Genomic DNA, 18,857 nt, shown 5'->3' with positions numbered 1-18,857 from the left:
TTATTGAAAACGGAACTCCTCAGGGGAGTGTTGTAAGTCCCACATTATTTTCAGTAATGATTAATGATATATATGACAATATACCATTAGGTATGGGAAGATCACTTTTTGCAGATGATGGGGCAATTTGGAAAAAAGGAAGAAATATAGAATATGTAGTTAAAAAAATTCAAGAAGGGATTCAGCAGGTTGAGGAGTGGGGAATAAAGTGGGGTGTCAAATTCTCTATAGAGAAGACTAAAGTAATGTTTTTTACAGGGAAGAAAATCAAGGAAAATACTAGTATAAAACTATATGGAAGTAACCTAGAGAGAGTTAAAGCATTCCGTTTTTTAGGAGTATACTTCGACACAAGGTTAACATGGGTAGAACATGTCAGAAATGTAGAAGATAAATGTAAAAAAGTAATAAATTTAATGAGATGTTTAACAGGACTAGAATGGGGAGCAGATTATAAATCACTGAAATATATATATGTAAGTTTAATGAGATCAAGGATGGATTATGGAAGTGTGGCATATGGATCAGCAGCCAAATCTATACTTAGGAGGCTTGATGTAATACAGGCTAAAGCATTAAGATTATGTCTAGGGGCAGTTAAAACATCACCAGTATGTGCTCTACAGGTGGAAGCGGGAGAAATGCCATTGAACATCCGACGTAAACAATTACTTGTAAATTATTGGGTAAATCTAAAAGGGCATGGAGATAACCATCCAGCTAAAATAATAGTACAAGATAACTGGGAAAGAGAGAGAGCACAAAAGTTCAGTTTTGGGTGGATTGGAGATGAGGCGGCTAGAGAATTGGGAGTGTATGAAAAGGAATTCTGCCCAACTGTAATATGGCCTGATACACCGATATGGAAGCTAGAAACCATGGAAGTTGATTTTAAACTACTTCAAGTTAAAATAGTAAGTAATAGTACAGATCTGGTAGCGGAATTTTATAGACATATAGATATTAAATACAAAGAGTATATTCAGATTTATACAGACGGATCAAAGGACCCAGAAACAGGAAAGACTGGATCTGCAGTTTACATTTTTAATCAAAGAGGTGAGATAGCCAGACGAACCACAAATGATTTGAGTGTGTATGCAGTTGAATTATATGCTATTAAGATGGCGCTAGAATGGATTGAGGAAAACAAAATTAAAAAAGCTTTAATTGGAAGTGATTCAGTGTCAGCCTTATACAGTCTCATGGTTGGAATATCTAATAGTCATCAGGATCTACTGTATTCAATACTGATAATATACACAAGAATAAGGGAAAAAGGATGTGAGATTCAATTGATTTGGATTCCTGCTCATATTGGCATTGCGGGTAATGAGAGAGTGGATAAGTTAGCCAAACAAGCTGTGAAAAGAGAGAATATTGAAGAAAATATTAAGTTATCAAAATCTGAAGGAAAGAGTATAATATGGAAGGAAGCCATTGGAGAATGGCAACATCAGTGGGATATGGAAATTAAAGGGAGACATTTATATGCTATACAAAGTAAAGTTGGGGCGGTGAAGAATAAGGGAGGGAATAGAAAAGAAGAAATAGTTATGACCAGATTAAGGATAGGTCACAGTAATTTGAATGGAACACTACACATTATAGGGAAGCACCCAACTGGATTTTGTGTTTGTGGTCAGGTTACTGAAACAATAGAGCATGTGTTTTTGAGGTGCAGACAATATGAAGAGCAGAGGAAAAGTATGATGGAAGAGTTAGGAATAGTTGGAACAATAGGGATAGGAATGAAGGAAATACTGGAAAATGGGGAGAATGAACAAAGAAGAAGAAGTATTTTTTTATATTTATCAAGAATAGGTATGATGAAAAGAATATGATGTAACTGGACATGATAGGAAAAAAATCCGGAAGATGGCGGTAGTGCAACATTTATGGATGCAAGCTGCCGATAAACTCCAAAGAAGAAGAAGAAGAGCGCGTGCATGATACAAGTTTGATTGATGTGTACAAGTGGAAAACGTGGCATTAACCGTCAGGTGTATGATTATTTTATTGGTTTATGTGAATTAAGTCCCACCCTCACTGGTGTTTTGTGTAACGTGGGTGGTTGTTTGGGAGATGAGAGTTTTTTTGACAAGCATGGGAGGGGAGATAGGGGAGATACAAGTAACGTTATGAAGAAGAGAGATAAGTCATACCTGTGAGAGACGCCAGAGTCAGACGTTGTGTGAATGTGAGAGACGCGATAGATAGAGTTTTTTATATTTTTTTATTGACGTATTTACAGGTTTAAAATGTCTTTAAATCGAATATAGATATGTTGTGAAGGACGGACACAGAGCTGATTCGCTTTTGTGTGCTTGTTTTTAGTTCGCTGCCAGTGCATTTTTGCATGCGACTGTTAATGCATCATTCATAGTAAGCCACGAGAGGTTTATTTAGAGTTTATTGAGGATTATTGTCCTAGAATGGGGCGTTTGCGTGATCGACAACACGCGGTATTACTCAGTACATGCTATCGCCTCTCCGAACATGCCTACTCTACTTTTAAGGCTTATTGCTTTTTTATATTATGTGGGGAATATTAGACTCAAAACACTGATGTTAGGGAACTCTTATGATGCACTGTAAAAATGAATATGCTTTATCTATTAAAAAAAAATATATATGGCGACAGATTACAAGCAATATCATTAATTAAATTTAACAAATTAGAATTGAGCAATAATAAATCAAATTAATTCCTTGTTAAAATGAGTAAAACTTACAACAACAACCAAAAATTCATAAATTTAAGTCGCCATTATGGTGATCGGTGTTTGTTTTAAAATGCCGGTTTTCTCCTTCAGTGACTTCAGTGTTGGCAATATAAAATAAAGAGTTCTTAATTAATCTTTGACGTCTGTCTGTTACATGTTTTGGTGTAAACTTTACTCATTTTTAAATGGTTAACTTTTAAGGAATAATTTGATTAATTATTACTAGAGCCAGACCGATATATCGGCCGGCCGATATTAGACATTTTCCAAACTATCGGTATCGGCAGTTATAATGGCCGATAAATGAATATTTCAAAAATAAAATAAAAACAGACGAAACACGCTTCAATCATCTCTCCTTGGCCTGTTAAATTGAAAATGTATGTTTTAATGTAGGGACTAATTATTAGTTTATTTATCAGAACTTTAATATACCAACTTACTGAAATGCTATTTAAACTTATTATTATTAAGTTGGCTTGTGAGAGCCAACTTACTGAAATTCTATTTAAACTTATTATTATTATTATTATTATTCTTTTTCTGAGACTAAAATTTCCAACTCTAACTCCTCCTAGAGCTTTAACTCCACATACTCCAAACTCGGCACGGACACTCAAACTGTTCTGACTCGCGTTGCTATATCTTTTCTAACTGATCGGACTTACGGTTCTCCTAAAAATGACGATCAAAGTCGGAAAAAACTCCCATTGACTCCCATTGAGAAATTCAAACTGCCCAACTGTCAAAATTTCAAATCTAAATACCTTGAAGCCCCAGACTCAATCAAACTGTCATTCTATAAACTATATGAGCCATTGAAACTCATTCAAACTAATGAACTCATCAATCTATGACACTTATCTATCTAATCTTAAACTCTTAAACTCAAAATAAATTAATAAACTCTAAACTTAAACTCTCTAAGACTCATTTAATCTTATAAACTCTAAACTCATAAACTCTCAATTCATAAACTCATACTCTTATAAACTCTCATAAAACTATTAAACTCATAAATGAATAAACTCTGGACACTTACTCAATTAAACTTATAAACTCTAAACTCATAAACTCTAAATTCACACCATAGCAACCAGTTACAGCACCCTAGCAACCGTAGGCCATAGGCACGAGGCCGCAGGCCTCGTGCAATACTAAATATTGCTGATTTCTCAGAAACTTGTAATGTACCACATTTGAAGAGGCTGACAGGCTCTGTAAGAAAATACCTCACAGTGGGGGAATAGTTGCACCCCTGGGGGGCAGGAGCTGCCCAAAATTGCCCCATTGACTTACTATGGTGTAGGACCCTACACATTGCATTAGGGTTTTATATTGAACATAGCTCTGGATCACAGTCTCGTAGAGACAAGGGGGCGGACTCATTTTACTCACACGACCAATCAGTCTCTCAGGATCATTGTGAAGCTATCAAGCCACGCCCTAGCAACCATTTAGAGCACCTTAGCAACAAGTCCCATAGACTTCCATTGAAAGAGATTGAAGGGATATCTCCAGAAAGAAGTGTCATAGAAATATGTGGGTGGTCTCTTTTGACTCCGGGTAGCAAAGTGCCAACCATGAATCACCTCAACAATTTCTGGCCACGCCCTAGCAACAATTAACGAGCACCTTAGCAACCAAATTTTAAAGAGGGATATCTTCCATTCTGAATGTCACAGAGTCATGAGAGTTGATTTATAGTGACAAGCAGCCTTTGGAGATTCATCGCTGCCAGCTGCCAAGCCACTCCCTAGCAACTAAACAGAGTACCCTAGCAACCATTAAGCATGATTTATATCTCTGCATCAGAACAATGTATAGAGATGGGGGTTGGTTTAAATCATTCATACTGACAAGCAGCCTTTGGAGTTTGATGATTGGCAGCTGTCAAGCCAATCCCTAGCAACCAAAGAGAGGACCCTAGCAACCATTTTTTAACAGCTATATCTCAGCATCAGAACATTGTATCGCGATGGGGGTTGGGTCTTTTGACTCATGCTAGCACACAGGACTTTCAATATGCTAAACATGCTAGCTGTGAATAGCTAAATGCTAATATGGATACTTTATAGTAACCATATGTGAACACTACCAACCAAGTAGCAATACCATAGCAACCACCCAGGACACCCTAGCAACCACCTAGCAACACCATAGCAACCACCCAGAATACCCTAGCAACCACCTAGCAACACCATAGCAACCATCCAGAACACCTTAGCAACTACCTAGCAACACCCTAGCAACCACCAGATCACCCTAGCAACTGCCTAGCAACACCATAGCAACCACCCAGAACACCCTAGCAACCACCTACCAACACCCTAGCAACCACCAAGAACACCTTAGCAACTGCCTAGCAACACCCTAGCAACCACCAAGAACACCCTAGCAACTGCCTAACAACACCATAGCAACCACCCAGAACACCCTAGCAACCACCTAGCAACACCATAGCAACCACCCAGAACACCCTAGCAACCACCTAGCAACACCATAGCAACCACCCAGAATACCCTAGCAACTGCCTAGCAACACCATAGCAACCACCCAGAACACCCTAGCAACCGCCTAGCAACATCCTAGCAACCACCAAGAACACCCTAGCAACTGCCTAGCAACACCATAGCAACCACAATAGTAACTCTATCTATCTATCTATCTATCTATCTATCTATCTATCTATCTATCTATCTATCTATCTATCTATCTATCTAACTCTATCTCTATCTATGTATCTATGTATCTATCTATCTATCTATCTATCTATCTATCTATCTATCTATCTATCTATCTATCTATCTATCTATCTATCTATCTATCTTTAAACTAAGTTAAACTTAATTTAAACTTTAGACTAATTTAAACTTCAAACTACTTTAAACTTCTTCAAACTTTCTGTTCCAAACTTTCACAAGCCAACTTAAAGTTTGTCTCGACGAACTTTTTAATCTAGTTATTATTATTCTTCTTACTCAAAAATTTGCAACTCTATCTCCTCCTAGAGCTTTAACTCCACATACTCCAAACTCGGCACGGACACTCAAACTGTTCTGACTCGGTGTGCTATATCTTTTCTAACTGATCGGACTTACGGTTCTCCTAAAAATGACGATCAAAGTCGGAAAAAACTCCCATTGACTCCCATTGAGAAATTCAAACTGCCCAACTGTCAAAAATTCAAATCTAAATACCTTGAAGCCCCAGACTCAATCAAACTGCCATTCTATATACTATATGAGCCATTGAAACTCATTCAAACTAATGAACTCATCTATCTATGACACTTATCTATCTAATCTTAAACTCTTAAACTCAAACTAAATTAATAAACTCTAAACTTGAACTCTCTAAGACTCATTTAATCTTATAAACTCTAAACTCATAAACTCTAAATTCATAAACTCATACTCTTATAAACTCTCATAAAACTATTAAACTCATGAATTAATAAACTGGACACTTACTCATTTAAACTTATAAACTCTAAACTCAAACTCTAAATTCACACCTTAGCAACCAGTTACAGCACCCTAGCAACCGTAGGCCATAGGCACGAGGCCGCAGGCCTCGTGCAATACTAAATATTGCTGATTCCTCAGAAACTTGTAATATACCACATTTGAAGAGGCTGACAGGCTCTGTAAGAAAATACCTCACAGTGGGGGAATAGTTGCACCCCTGGGGGGCAGGAGCGGCCCAAAATTGCCCCATTGACTTACATGAAATGGGCCGTCCTACACATTGCATTAGGGTTTTATATTGAACATAGCTCTGGATCACAGTGTCATAGAGACAAAGGGGCGGGCTCATTTTACTCATACGACCAATCAGTCTCTCAGGATCATTGTGTAGCTATCAAGCCACGCCCTAGCAACCATTTAGAGCACCTTAGCAACAACTCCAATAGACTTCCATTGAAATAGATTGAAGGGATATCTCCGGATAGAAGTGTCATAGAAATATGTGGGTGGTCTCGTTTGACTCCGGGTAGCAAAGTGCCAACCATGAATCACCTCATCAATTTCTGGCCACGCCCTAGCAACAATTAACGAGCACCTTAGCAACCAAATTTTAAAGAGGGATATCTTCCATTCTGAATGTCACAGAGTCATGAGAGTTGATTTATAGTGACAAGCAGCCTTTGGAGATTCATCGCTGGCAGCTGCCAAGCCACTCCCTAGCAACTAAACAGAGTACCCTAGCAACCATTAAGCAAGATTTATATCTCTGCATCAGAACAATGTATAGAGATGGGGGTTGGTTTAAATCATTCATACTGACAAGCAGCCTTTGGAGTTTCATGATTGGCAGCTGTCAAGTCAATCCCTAGCAACCAAAGAGAGGACCCTAGCAACCATTTTTTAACAGCTATATCTCAGAATCAGAACATTGTATCGCGATGGGGGTTGGGTCTTTTGACTCATGCTAGCACACAGGACTTTCAATATGCTAAACATGCTAGCTGTGAATAGCTAAATGCTAATATGGATACTTTATAGCAACCATATGTGAACACTACCAACCAAGTAGCAATACCATAGCAACCACCCAGGACACCCTAGCAACCACCTAGCAACACCATAGCAACCACCCAGAATACCCTAGCAACCACCTAGCAACACCATAGCAACCATCCAGAACACCTTAGCAACTACCTAGCAACACCCTAGCAACCACCAGATAACCCTAGCAACTGCCTAGCAACACCATAGCAACCATCCAGAACACCCTAGCAACCACCTAGCAACAGCCTAGCAACCACCAAGAACACCTTAGCAACACCCTAGCAACCACCAAGAACACCCTAGCAACTGCCTAACAACACCATAGCAACCACCCAGAACACCCTAGCAACTGCCTAACAACACCATAGCAACCACCCAGAACACCCTAGCAACCGCCTAGCAACACCATAGCAACCACCCAGAACACCCTAGCAACCACCTAGCAACCACCTAGCAACACCATAGCAACCACCCAGAATACCCTAGCAACTGCCTAGCAACACCATAGCAACCACCCAGAACACCCTAGCAACCGCCTAGCAACACCCTAGCAACCACCAAGAACACCCTAGCAACTGCCTAGCAACACCATAGCAACCACAATAGTAACTCTATCTATCTATCTATCTATCTATCTATCTATCTATCTATCTATCTATCTATCTATCTATCTATCTATCTATCTTTAAACTAAGTTAAACTTAATTTAAACTTTAGACTAATTTAAACTTCAAACTACTTTAAACTTCTTCAAACTTTCTGTTCCAAACTTTCACAAGCCAACTTAAAGTTTGTCTCGACGAACTTTTTAATCTAGACATGTCGCATGAAAAAAACATCTAAAGTCGCATCAAAACATGTTTTACGGTCGGTTTACCGAGTGGTTAATCGGCCGTCTGGTCGGATACAGACTGCGTTTAATGTAACATTCACTGTGGATACCAGTGACTCTGAAACAATATACAGACTGAAGACAGTTTTATCGCTGTTGTTTACATTCAACGTGGGATCACTGAGGACCAGATAGCGCCATGTGGGAGGAGCGTTTCGTTCGGTCATCGAGCGAGCGAAAGGACGAGGAGCTGCACGAGGCCTACTTCAGGATCGGGAGGATTGCTTCATCGTTTCCAAGTGGAATTGAAGGTATTGGTTTTGTATTTGTTTTGTGTTCTTGATAGTGAAGGGGCCATTTTGTTAGTCTCCCGGCCACCACGATCACAAGCCCCTTTTCAGGCCTGCTACGGGGTGGTTGAGTGAATGACTGGTGTGTGTGTGGGCCCACTGCAGTGAGTATTGTTGCATAGCTGTACTCGTTAACTTTTACACTCAGTGTGTGTTCGGTATTATAATTTGTGAGTTATTGCGTATGTTTATTTAACTAAGTTTATCGGTATGCTATAGACCATTTCACAAGATGTAAACAACACTGGTCCAGAAGCACTTCCTGTTTAAGTTTTTTAACACTACATAAAAGCTGGGATAAAATACAACCAACAGGACATTTAAAACTGAATCAAAAAGTTAAACAAACATCTTTAAGATGTTTTCTTTACATGTGAAATAAGGAAGTGCTTCTGGACCAGTGTTGTTTACATCTTGTGAAATGGTCTATACTGATTTTATTTGCTCTGATTCCCGGTTTTATTAGTACTGGTATCTGAGAGATTGCCTTTCGGGGCTTAAACTGCTTCTTTGTTTTCTGTGAATGTGATTTTGTGAACCAGTTACTTGTTTAAATTCATTTATTGAGCCATTTAACGTTTGATAATTCATTTTAATAACATTTCTTTGTCTTTGAATTTTACCAGAGTGTTGTTTTTTTAGGGAGGGTTTTTCTGACTTTGTCAGTTAAGGGATGTCAAGAGTTAATTCTGAGTAACTTCATAATAAGAAAGTATAGATCATTATTCTATTTTATCTAAAATAAACTTTATTCATGTTGTGACAATGGAGGGGCCCAACTACAACATCTATTCACATGTAGTTATTGAATTTTTGGCAAGAACGACAGGTAGGGGGCGTTACATTATTTTAGCCTTTAGTTCCTAAGCATGTATTACATTTTATCTTTTATAGTAAAGGAGTAAACAAGTCAAGTGGTGTGTTATCTATTCGCTTTTTGAGCTATCCGCGTGTATGTCTACGCCGTTAAATATCTGAGTGATTCCGCGTGTTTGTACACGTCGTTAAATGTCCGAGCGAAGCGACGCAAAATGTAGATCTACATCTGGGGAGCGATATTTTTTTCCTAGGATGGCAGGGGAAGACTCATAAATGGTATTAACCCCAGTGAAGGGTAGGTTTGGGGACGGGGTTGGGGAAGGTCATAGATTTAAACAGTAATGTAACGTTAAGTCAACGGCGTTCATAAACACGCTGAAAAGTGATTATGCATGTTGATAGCGCGCCAGAAATGGAAATATGAATTGGAGTATCATACATATGCCATTTCATGAGATCAGTCTGCTTTTCATTATTTCTATTCATTAAAAATAAACACGTTCTAGTTTGCAAAAGGGCTTACTGCACTTATCATTTTTTATGGTGTTAACTTTGAGTGGCTACGCTTTTTTTTCTTGTATAGACTGTTCTAGTTTTTGTATGATTCAGTGGCCAGTTTGCTACCATAGGTGGTGTTGCTATGCAGCTTTCCCTGTTTAATATAGCCTACAAATGGGGGATTTATTATTTTAAAATAATGATAATCAAGTAATTTTTAACCCTGATCCTAACCCTAAAATATTTAAAGGAATAACAATGGTAAGGTCTAATTCTAGCCCTATTTAAACTATTTGCAAATAATTTAAGAAACACTGTTTTAATGGAAAATGGTTGCATATTGTCAGAATTTGGCCCTTTTTTTTTTACAGCAAGGCTTAAACACACAGGATGACATTTTTCACCCGAAGTGACCGTTTTTATTGATAATATTATCAATAAAAACTGTCACTTTGGGTGAATAATGTCATCCTGTGTGTTTAAGCCTTGCTGTAAAAAAAAGGGCCAAATTTCTCGACGTGTCGTGCATGCAATGTAAATAAAGCAGTTGCATCAATGAAATGATAGTAAAGTTAGTCCATGGTCACACCCCCGTGCTAATAGTACCGCCCATGGTGCAAATTAAAATCAGTTAATTTAACCATATGTTTATTTCTGAAGTCACAATTTAGCATAAGTAAAATTTAAAAAAGGGAGTAAAGGGCAACTATCTATTGATAATGTAACTGGAAAAACAAGAAAAATGTCTGGTTTAATATTTGGACTGTATGGTCTGAAAATTGAATTGTGAAGCGTTACACGGCACAGCAAAACATATTTGACAGCCACTGACCCAGTCAGTTTGGCACTGTAAATCAGAAACATTTTTTTGACGCATGGATTCCCTGTCAGTCATGAGTGATAAATAAATCTAACAAATTGGGTTATAAATCAAACGTTACAGAACTTTTTAATATTTAATTATTTTAAATAAACTGCAATGGGTATCCCTTGAAGGTGGCAACCCTACCATTGTGTCAGCAAATGTTTCCCAAAACTATGAACGAGTGAAATATTTCATTACTTTTAGTCATGTTCAGACAGACAGTGTTCCAAGACAAGGTTTTTTTATAATTATTATCATGCAAGATGTAGCTTATATAAAAATAACATTGTCATGATAATCTTTGATTGTGTGTTCATATTTTTTTTTTCTTTTGCACAGTGAAATCTTTCAAATCTTGTGCGCCCGTCAAAACCCAACAACAGAGTATTTGCTGCTGGGTCGTGAACCCTGGAATATCCAAAGCAGCCAACCTGGCCTGTACACACATTGTACATGCAAATATGGGAATAGTGTACACAAAAGCTGACCAAAACCATGCCTAATTTGGAATGGAGGAACTTTTGTGGTGTGGTAAACATAACATTATTTACGAGTGAGCAATTAGTGCTTAGCTAAAGCAAATTTGCAACACTTGTCCCTAGAAGGACCTTGGCTTTTATGGACTGAAATTACAACAATAATAATTATTTAAAAAAAAAAACATGAAACAAGTTTATTGCTGAATTAACTAGACTAAAGACTTTTTTTGCTAATGTTGTACCTATCACTGAGAAGCGGCAATTTAAGGCCTGTTAAATCGATCCAATGGCGGTACTCGATTAGAGGTGAAGGTCTCACGCATGTTCCGTCTCTTCCCATGGCAAAGGGGTTTTTAATTTTTAAATGCAATACATTTTATCTTATGTATTAATTTGTTACATCCGATTCCATAAAATGAAAAGGTTTTTCAATTATATCTGTGCATCATTGAATACGTTCACATTTGACTATAACATTTTAACTCTAATGAAATAAAGTTAAAGTCTGTTAGAATAATTAAATATAACAATTTATTATGTCAGGTAAATGTATTATTACAATTCCATGAATGCCACAATTCCAATGCAAATCATCAAATGTTCTAGTCTAGAACAAAGAGGAAAATCCTTTATTATGAGACAACGACACAGCATCATGGGCTGATCTGATACAGAAACAGCCCTGAGCTCTTATTCCATTTTCCTTATATAGACAGGCCTCATTTCATATCTAAGCATGGGTTTCCAGTGGAAATTTACCTGTGGGTAACCATTTGCTAGTGGTAATTTGCATTCAGACAAATGGTCAGAAAGTGTTAACTCGGACACATGTGTGCAAGATATTTCTATATTCTTAAGAACTTTATTACCTTTTGATTTACTTCTTTGGGAATGAGACATTAGTACCAGTCACCCAGAGACCTTTAAAATGATACTAAACACAATCCTTAAAGATAACCATTCACATTAAAACCATATATATATTCTTGTGTGAGTTTTGAGAGAGAGAGAAATATAGATAAGGTGCTCAAAGGAAGGGGGTAGGGGGTCAAATGTTAATTTCCAACAAGATCCTTTTGTTTCATAGACCACTGGTCGGATATTTTCTCTACAACCAGTTTTTTTCAGCCTTACAGCAGTCTGAGCAAAAGATGTTTTACAGAATAAAATTTTACAATTGCTGCTAGAAGCCGCTCTGGTGGATCTACATAATGGAAACAAACAAAATGAGCAAAACTTAGAATCTTATATTTACAATAATATATCTTATTTGCTTCCTAAACTTTTCAAGGCATGGTTATAAAGACATTCAATCTGATACACTACAGCCTGGTTAGTCCTAGACCCGTTGGTTAATCCGTATGATATAGGCTACGTGAAAATATCATTGAGTTTAAAAACAACAAAGCATGATCGTTTTACATAGCTTTTTAACATGGCTATTAAAATCTAACTATGAATCTAAATCTTGTATTTTTACAATAGTGTTTTATAATGTATCTGCAAGCTCATAAAAGATCTTAAACATCAGCTTAACATTGTTTTACAAGACAATGTACATGTTGACACGACTAAAATGAAAGGTTAAAAATCCATTATTTTTAACAACCATACATAGCCTACTGTAAAGCAATAGACTTCTATAGACTCATGATTTATAAAAGAATCAATATCATATATAGGCCTACATGAAGAAATGGATGTATATTGCAACATGAAGCACATTTATAGCTTTTTAAGACAGAGAAAGTTCAGTTTATCCTCACAATTATTGGGTCTCCAAACATTATTCCCCCTCCACAGACCAGGCTTTATATTGAAGATCATCACCACTGACCCAGAACCAATGGCCAGCCATAAAGCGCAGTCCAGTCCACACATAAGCTGTCTGAGATGTTATAGTGTTAGTTATCGCCTCTGCCATAATCCTCTGAGAGCTTAGACTTGCCAGGTCAGTGTAGTTCTGTCTGCAGTAGTCCAGGGCTTCATCCCACGTCTTATTCTGACGCACCAGAATGAGCTCAAAGACATTCATACAGTAAAATGGTAGAGTCCATGAGCACGGAGCATTGTACAGTTTAGAATTAAATCTTCTTACAACGCCACACTTTTCAGTGTGTAGTAGGTTTGGTTCTCCAGTGTGCCAATTGTCGATGTTTTCATCCTCACCTTCAGACCAAATCCATTGTTCTCGGTTGTTAGGACTCATGTGCAGTCCAATCCAAAAATATTCATAAATGATTCCTGGATTTGCAGAGAGCAGTTGTGCCTCTTCTTTATTGACAGTGGACAGATCATCATGGTATTCTCTGCAGTACTTTTGTGCATCTTCCCAGGTCATTAATGTATTCACAAAGAAGTGTTTTCTGTAAAGACTGAAGCTCAGTCTAAAGAGACTCAAAAACAGGAGCAGAGCGACGGCAGCCTTCATTTCTACACAGATGATCTCTTTGTGTGTGCTCAGTGATAAAGGGGTGTCTTTTATTTCTGAGAGACAATAAAAAACTGGGAGGCACTGACCAACTAGACAGTCAGGCAAATATCTGTGTATCAAGTAGCCAAACCGTGCTTAAACAAAGATAACATGCAAGTGTAGAAAGGAAAATGCAAATTTGTGTTTTTATGTCTGTAAGGTTGTCACACGCACACACGCATGGCAGATTTTTTTAATGCAAGAACCCCATATACCCGTGAAAGTGCACTGAAATGGCAGTCAAACCCGTGACTTCCCACCTGTGAACTTGCACTAGATCGATGTACTCCCAGTTATGAGCTCTGATGTCACATAGCCCACGAAACCATACAAAACAACAATGGCAGCCCCTACGGATGCAGTGTTTCTGCAGGCGGTACACGGTGTGAATACACTTTAGGACAATATAACGTTAACTAGTTTTCAGTCCATTGAGTGCAAGGATAAATTAATACGAAATAAATATCCAAATGTACAATTAAAGTAAAATAAAAGGTATAACTGCTTATCTTGCCGTATGCACCGTTTTTTCCTCCTCAGTTTCCCTCAAATAAACAAGAAGTAAGCACCTTTGGTGACAGAATTTATTACAAATGTGCATTAAGGCCAATTTATACTTCTGCGTCGAGGGTACGCCGTAGTGTACGGCGTTGGCTACGCACGTAGGCGACGCCGTTGTGAGCATTTATACTTCTGCGTTCAGGTCTTGGTTGCTCTGCAGTACTGCTCCGAAACGCTAGTTGGCGACGGAGGGTTTTAATGTTCCACTGTGTTTAGATTCCTCGCAGCTAGGTTACTACAAGCAATAGCGACTGAAAGAGAGCTCATCATGTTGGAGTTGGAGCTTATTGAGGTGGAAAAACAGTTCACTTTAGTGAAATTACTAAAACTGAAAGGCAGAAACGAGAGAAGATGTCGGAGGAGATGGTACGTGTGGAAATCATAGACAGTGGTGGAAATGCGTAGGAGGAAATGCAATGCTACCAAGCCGACCAATCACCGATCTTGCGGTCCGCGTCGTCGCGATGTGTAGTTACATTTTTGAAGAGGTGCGCGTCAGGCGACGGCGAAGGGTACGCGGCATGGGACGCGTCTGTGCGTATGCTACACCGTACCTACTGCGCGCACCCTACGCAGAAGTATAAATTGGCCTTAAGCCCCATAAGGTCCGCAATGCTGGTTTGTTTGCTACCACAATTCCTTGCGCTCAGGTAGTTTGGTGTGACTGGCCTGGAATCCTAGCCTGACTTCGTCATACTCATATTCAAGAAAGAATATGAGTCTGAAACTCCTCCATTGGGCTTTGATTATGAGGCTGAAGATCACCTGTCAATCATCGTATAAAGCCCGCCCTGGCAATTTGATTGGCCCGATGATTTCTGAACCGATCATAATTACTCCTCAATGGATCGAGTCCAAAACTTCCCGTCCAAAAAATGTTGTGGGCGGAGTTCGGGCTGGCATCCAGGCTACTGGAATGCTACAAAGTCATGTGTCTTGGTTTGAAGTTGTGATTTACGTGCTCAAACCTGCCTAGAACGCAGCATTAGACGAGGAAGAAGATGATGGGTCAGAATTATTATATAATATATATAACACATATATATTCTGATAAAGGGCCACGAGACTTAGACTTGAGTGCAAAAATGGAGGCTCTAGACCTCTCCAGAGCTGAGATATTGAGATCCCACGTAGCATTTATGCGATTATAAATATCTCAATATCTCAGCTCTGGAAGGGTCTACAGCCTCCATTTTTGCACTCAGGTCTAAGTCCCATGGCCCTCTATCATAATCCAGAGTTTTGAGAAGATTGGAGAAACTTAATTTTTCGCCCGAAAACGAAAAAAAACGAAAGGGGTAACACTGTCATTTTTTTTTCGGGTCGAAATTTTTAGTTTTGATATCTCAGCTCTGGAAGGGTCTAGAGCCTCCATTTTTGCACTCAGGTCAAAGTCTCGTGGCCCTCTATCAGAATCCAGAGTTTTGAGAAGATTGAAGAAACTTAATTTTTCGCCCGAAAACGAAAAAAACGAAAGGGGTAACACTGTTGTTGTTTTTTTCGGGTCAAAATTTTGAATTTTTATATCTCAGCTCTGGAAGGATCTAGAGCCTCCATTTTTGCACTCAGGTCAAAGTCTCACAGCCCTCTATCATAATCCAGAGTCTTGAGAAGATTGGAGAAACTTAAAGGGTTAGTTCACCCCAAAATGAAAATTAAGTCATTAATTACTCACCCCCATGCTGGACCAACCCCGTAAGACCTTCGTTCATCTTCGGAACACAAATAAAGATATTTTTGATTGAATCTGAGAGCTGGATCAGTCCTACATAGGATGCCTAAGGGACTGGCTCTTGACGGCCCATAAAGTCATTAAAAAAAAAGGTTTAAATATTCCATGTGCCTACAGCGGCTCAATTATAAGTTTATCAAGCGACGAGACTACTTTTTGTGCGAAAAAAACATAAATAACGACTTAATTCGACTATTCTATTACTTCCTTGTGGGCGCATGCGCGAGAACTGAGACGAGGACGTTCTTCTCCTTCGACTGCTTTTTGTTACCGGCTGCTCCGCTTAGGAGTATTACCGCCACCTACCGTATAAGATGATGTGCTGATATAGCTGGAAGCGCAAAACTTTCTGTTTACAAGCAGAGGAAGATGCGCACTGTACATACGCTTTTCAATTTGCGTATTTTCCGCACTACAAGGTGCACTTAAAAGCCTTTAATCTTCTAAAAAAAAAAACACAGTGTTCCTTATAATCCGGAGCGCCTTATATATGGATCATCATTTTATACGGTAGGTGGCGGTAATACTCCTAAGCGGAGCAGCCGGTAACAAAAAGCAGTCGAAGGAGAAGAACGTCCACGTCTCAGTTCTCGCGCATGCGCCCATAAGGAAGTAATATAATAGTCGAATTAAGTCGTTATTTATGTTTTTTTCGCACAAAAAGTAGTCTCGTCGCTTGATAAACTTATAATTGAGCCGCTGTAGGCACATGGAATATTTAAACCTTTTCTTCAATGACTTTATGGGCCGTCAAGAGCCAGTCCCTTATGCCGAGTTCAGACTGCATGATTTTAGCCACGATTTTGGCTCGCCGACAGGTTTTGAGAAATCGCCGACAAATGCCCGAAATCACAGGCAAATCGGCGCTCGTTCACGCGAGTGACAATCACGCAGTGTGAATGAACAAAGACGCGAACTGAGAGAATCACCGACGAGTCGCCGACGCCCGTGTGATATTTGGCATGCTAAATATCTGGACCTGTCGGCGATTCAAAATCCTGCTGTGTGAAAAGTGTTTTGACTGAAAACTACATCGGCGATCACCGGCAGCCAGTGAGAGAGCAAGATACAGAGCAGCAGGGAGTTCGGGGAGGAGTTATAGATCACATATCAACATGATATGGCATTGTTTCAACAAAAAAAGCTTCTTCTCGGTCTATTTGGACACAATAAATGGAAGAAAAATTAGTAGAAATTTGGCAGGAGCACTCGTGTCTGTTTCACCAGCTGTACCACAACCGGGTCGAAAAAAAAAGTCTCACGTGAGAACTCCGGTCTTGCACGTGTGGTGTCGCGCGTTGTTTCCTTTTCATATCTCACGCGTGTTTGTTGTGAAATGTAGTTTGCGTGCTAGACAGAGTCTGTCGGCGATTTTTCTAAAGTCATGCAGTGTGAAACCTTCTGTCGCCGATCCATCGTCCAGTGTGAACACAGCAGCGACTGAATGCTGGCCAAGATAGTCATGCAGTGTGAAAAGAGCAGCGACCTGACTACTTTGAAAATCGTGCAGTCTGAAAGAGCCATTAGGCATCCTATGTAGGACTGATCTAGCTCTCAGATTCAATCAAAAATATCTTTATTTGTGTTCCGAAGATGAACGAAGGTCTTACGGGGTTGGTACAGCATGGGGCTGAGTAATTAATGACTTAATTTTCATTTTGGGGTGAACTAACCCTTTAATTTTTCGCCCGAAAATGAAAAAAAACGAAAGGGGTAACACTGTTGTTGTTTTTTCGGGTCGAAATTTTGAGTTTTGATATCTCAACTCTGGAAGGGTCTAGAGCCTCCATTTTTGCACTCAAGTCAAAGTCTCACAGCCCTCTATCATAATCCAGAGTTTTGAGAAGATTGGAGAAACTTAATTTTTCGCCCGAAAACGAAAAAAACGAAAGGGGTAACACTGTCGTTTTTTTTGGGGGGGGGGTCGAAATTTTTAGTTTCTCCAATCTTCTCAACCCTGGATTCTGATAAAGGGCCACGAGACTTAGACTTGAGTGCAAAAATGGAGGCTCTAGACCTCTCCAGAGCTGAGATATTGAGATCCCACGTAGCATTTATACCATTATAAATATCTCAATATCTCAGCTCTGGAAAGGTCTAGAGCCTCCATTTTTGCACTCCAGTCTAAGTCTTTATATTTCCTGCTTTATATTTTGGGGTGAAGTGTGACCAGGATCTGGTTTTGTTGAGATTCACACACTGACTGTGGTGTTTGTGTGTGTGCACCTGCTGTCTGGTCTAGTACACAGTAGTGCAGTGCCAGATCAGTGCTGTGTGTAATAAGCCCAGCAGTGTTTATGTGGATGAGTGCGTGTTGGCGCTGACTGTGTCCTCTTCTCATCCATTCCTCCACTCCTCCAGCACCTGACTGCCAACACCACTTCAGTCCCTGATATGAAGTAGGGGTGGGCGATATGACCAAAATTGTGTTTCACGATATGACTAATTTTATTTCACGGTAACGATATATTTTACGATATAGTTATTTATATAGTTATCCTCAAAAAAAAAAAAAATCGATGCTTTAAATAAGCCCAAATACTTTAGAAATGAAAAGTATGTCACCTTGTTTTATTTTTATTTTATTTGGTAAATGATTTATTTGGTAAACTATTTTTATATCAAAATATAGTAAACAAAAAACACTCATAAACTTAGATGAACTTCCCACAACAGATTGATATGTTATGATATCATAGGTGCATTTCAACTTTAAATAATTTTTCAATCTCATGCATTGCTTTACTTCATCAATCAGTTTATAATATAATTATAATATATATAATATAATTATAATATTTTTTTTTACCACATGTGCTTATTATACTGCGTTTTCAACGGAGAAGGGTATTCCACAACCGGAGACTGCACACACTGTTGTTTTAACGGGCTTGTTTTGCTCTTTGTTATATCTGGCAACCCATCAGTTCAGAAGTGACAAGAAGGAGAGCAGCAATATGAAAACCAAACCGCAGCTACTGTTAGTGTTGACTAAATAGTTTAAATTA

The 18,857-nt window shown here is 38.8% G+C and overlaps 1 pseudogene; it reads right to left on the bottom strand.

Moving 5' to 3' along the window:
• Positions 1-12,480: 12,480 nt before the first annotated feature.
• LOC120469960 (lymphocyte antigen 75-like) lies at positions 12,481-14,746 on the bottom strand (annotated as a pseudogene).
• Positions 14,747-18,857: the final 4,111 nt, after the last annotated feature.

The sequence above is a fragment of the Pimephales promelas genome, chromosome 1, assembly GCF_988280905.1.
Source record: "Pimephales promelas chromosome 1, fPimPro1.hap1.1, whole genome shotgun sequence".
Taxonomy (NCBI): domain Eukaryota; kingdom Metazoa; phylum Chordata; class Actinopteri; order Cypriniformes; family Leuciscidae; genus Pimephales; species Pimephales promelas.
The sequence above is the reverse complement of the archived record's forward strand: the minus strand, read 5'-3'. Positions and strand labels throughout refer to the sequence as shown.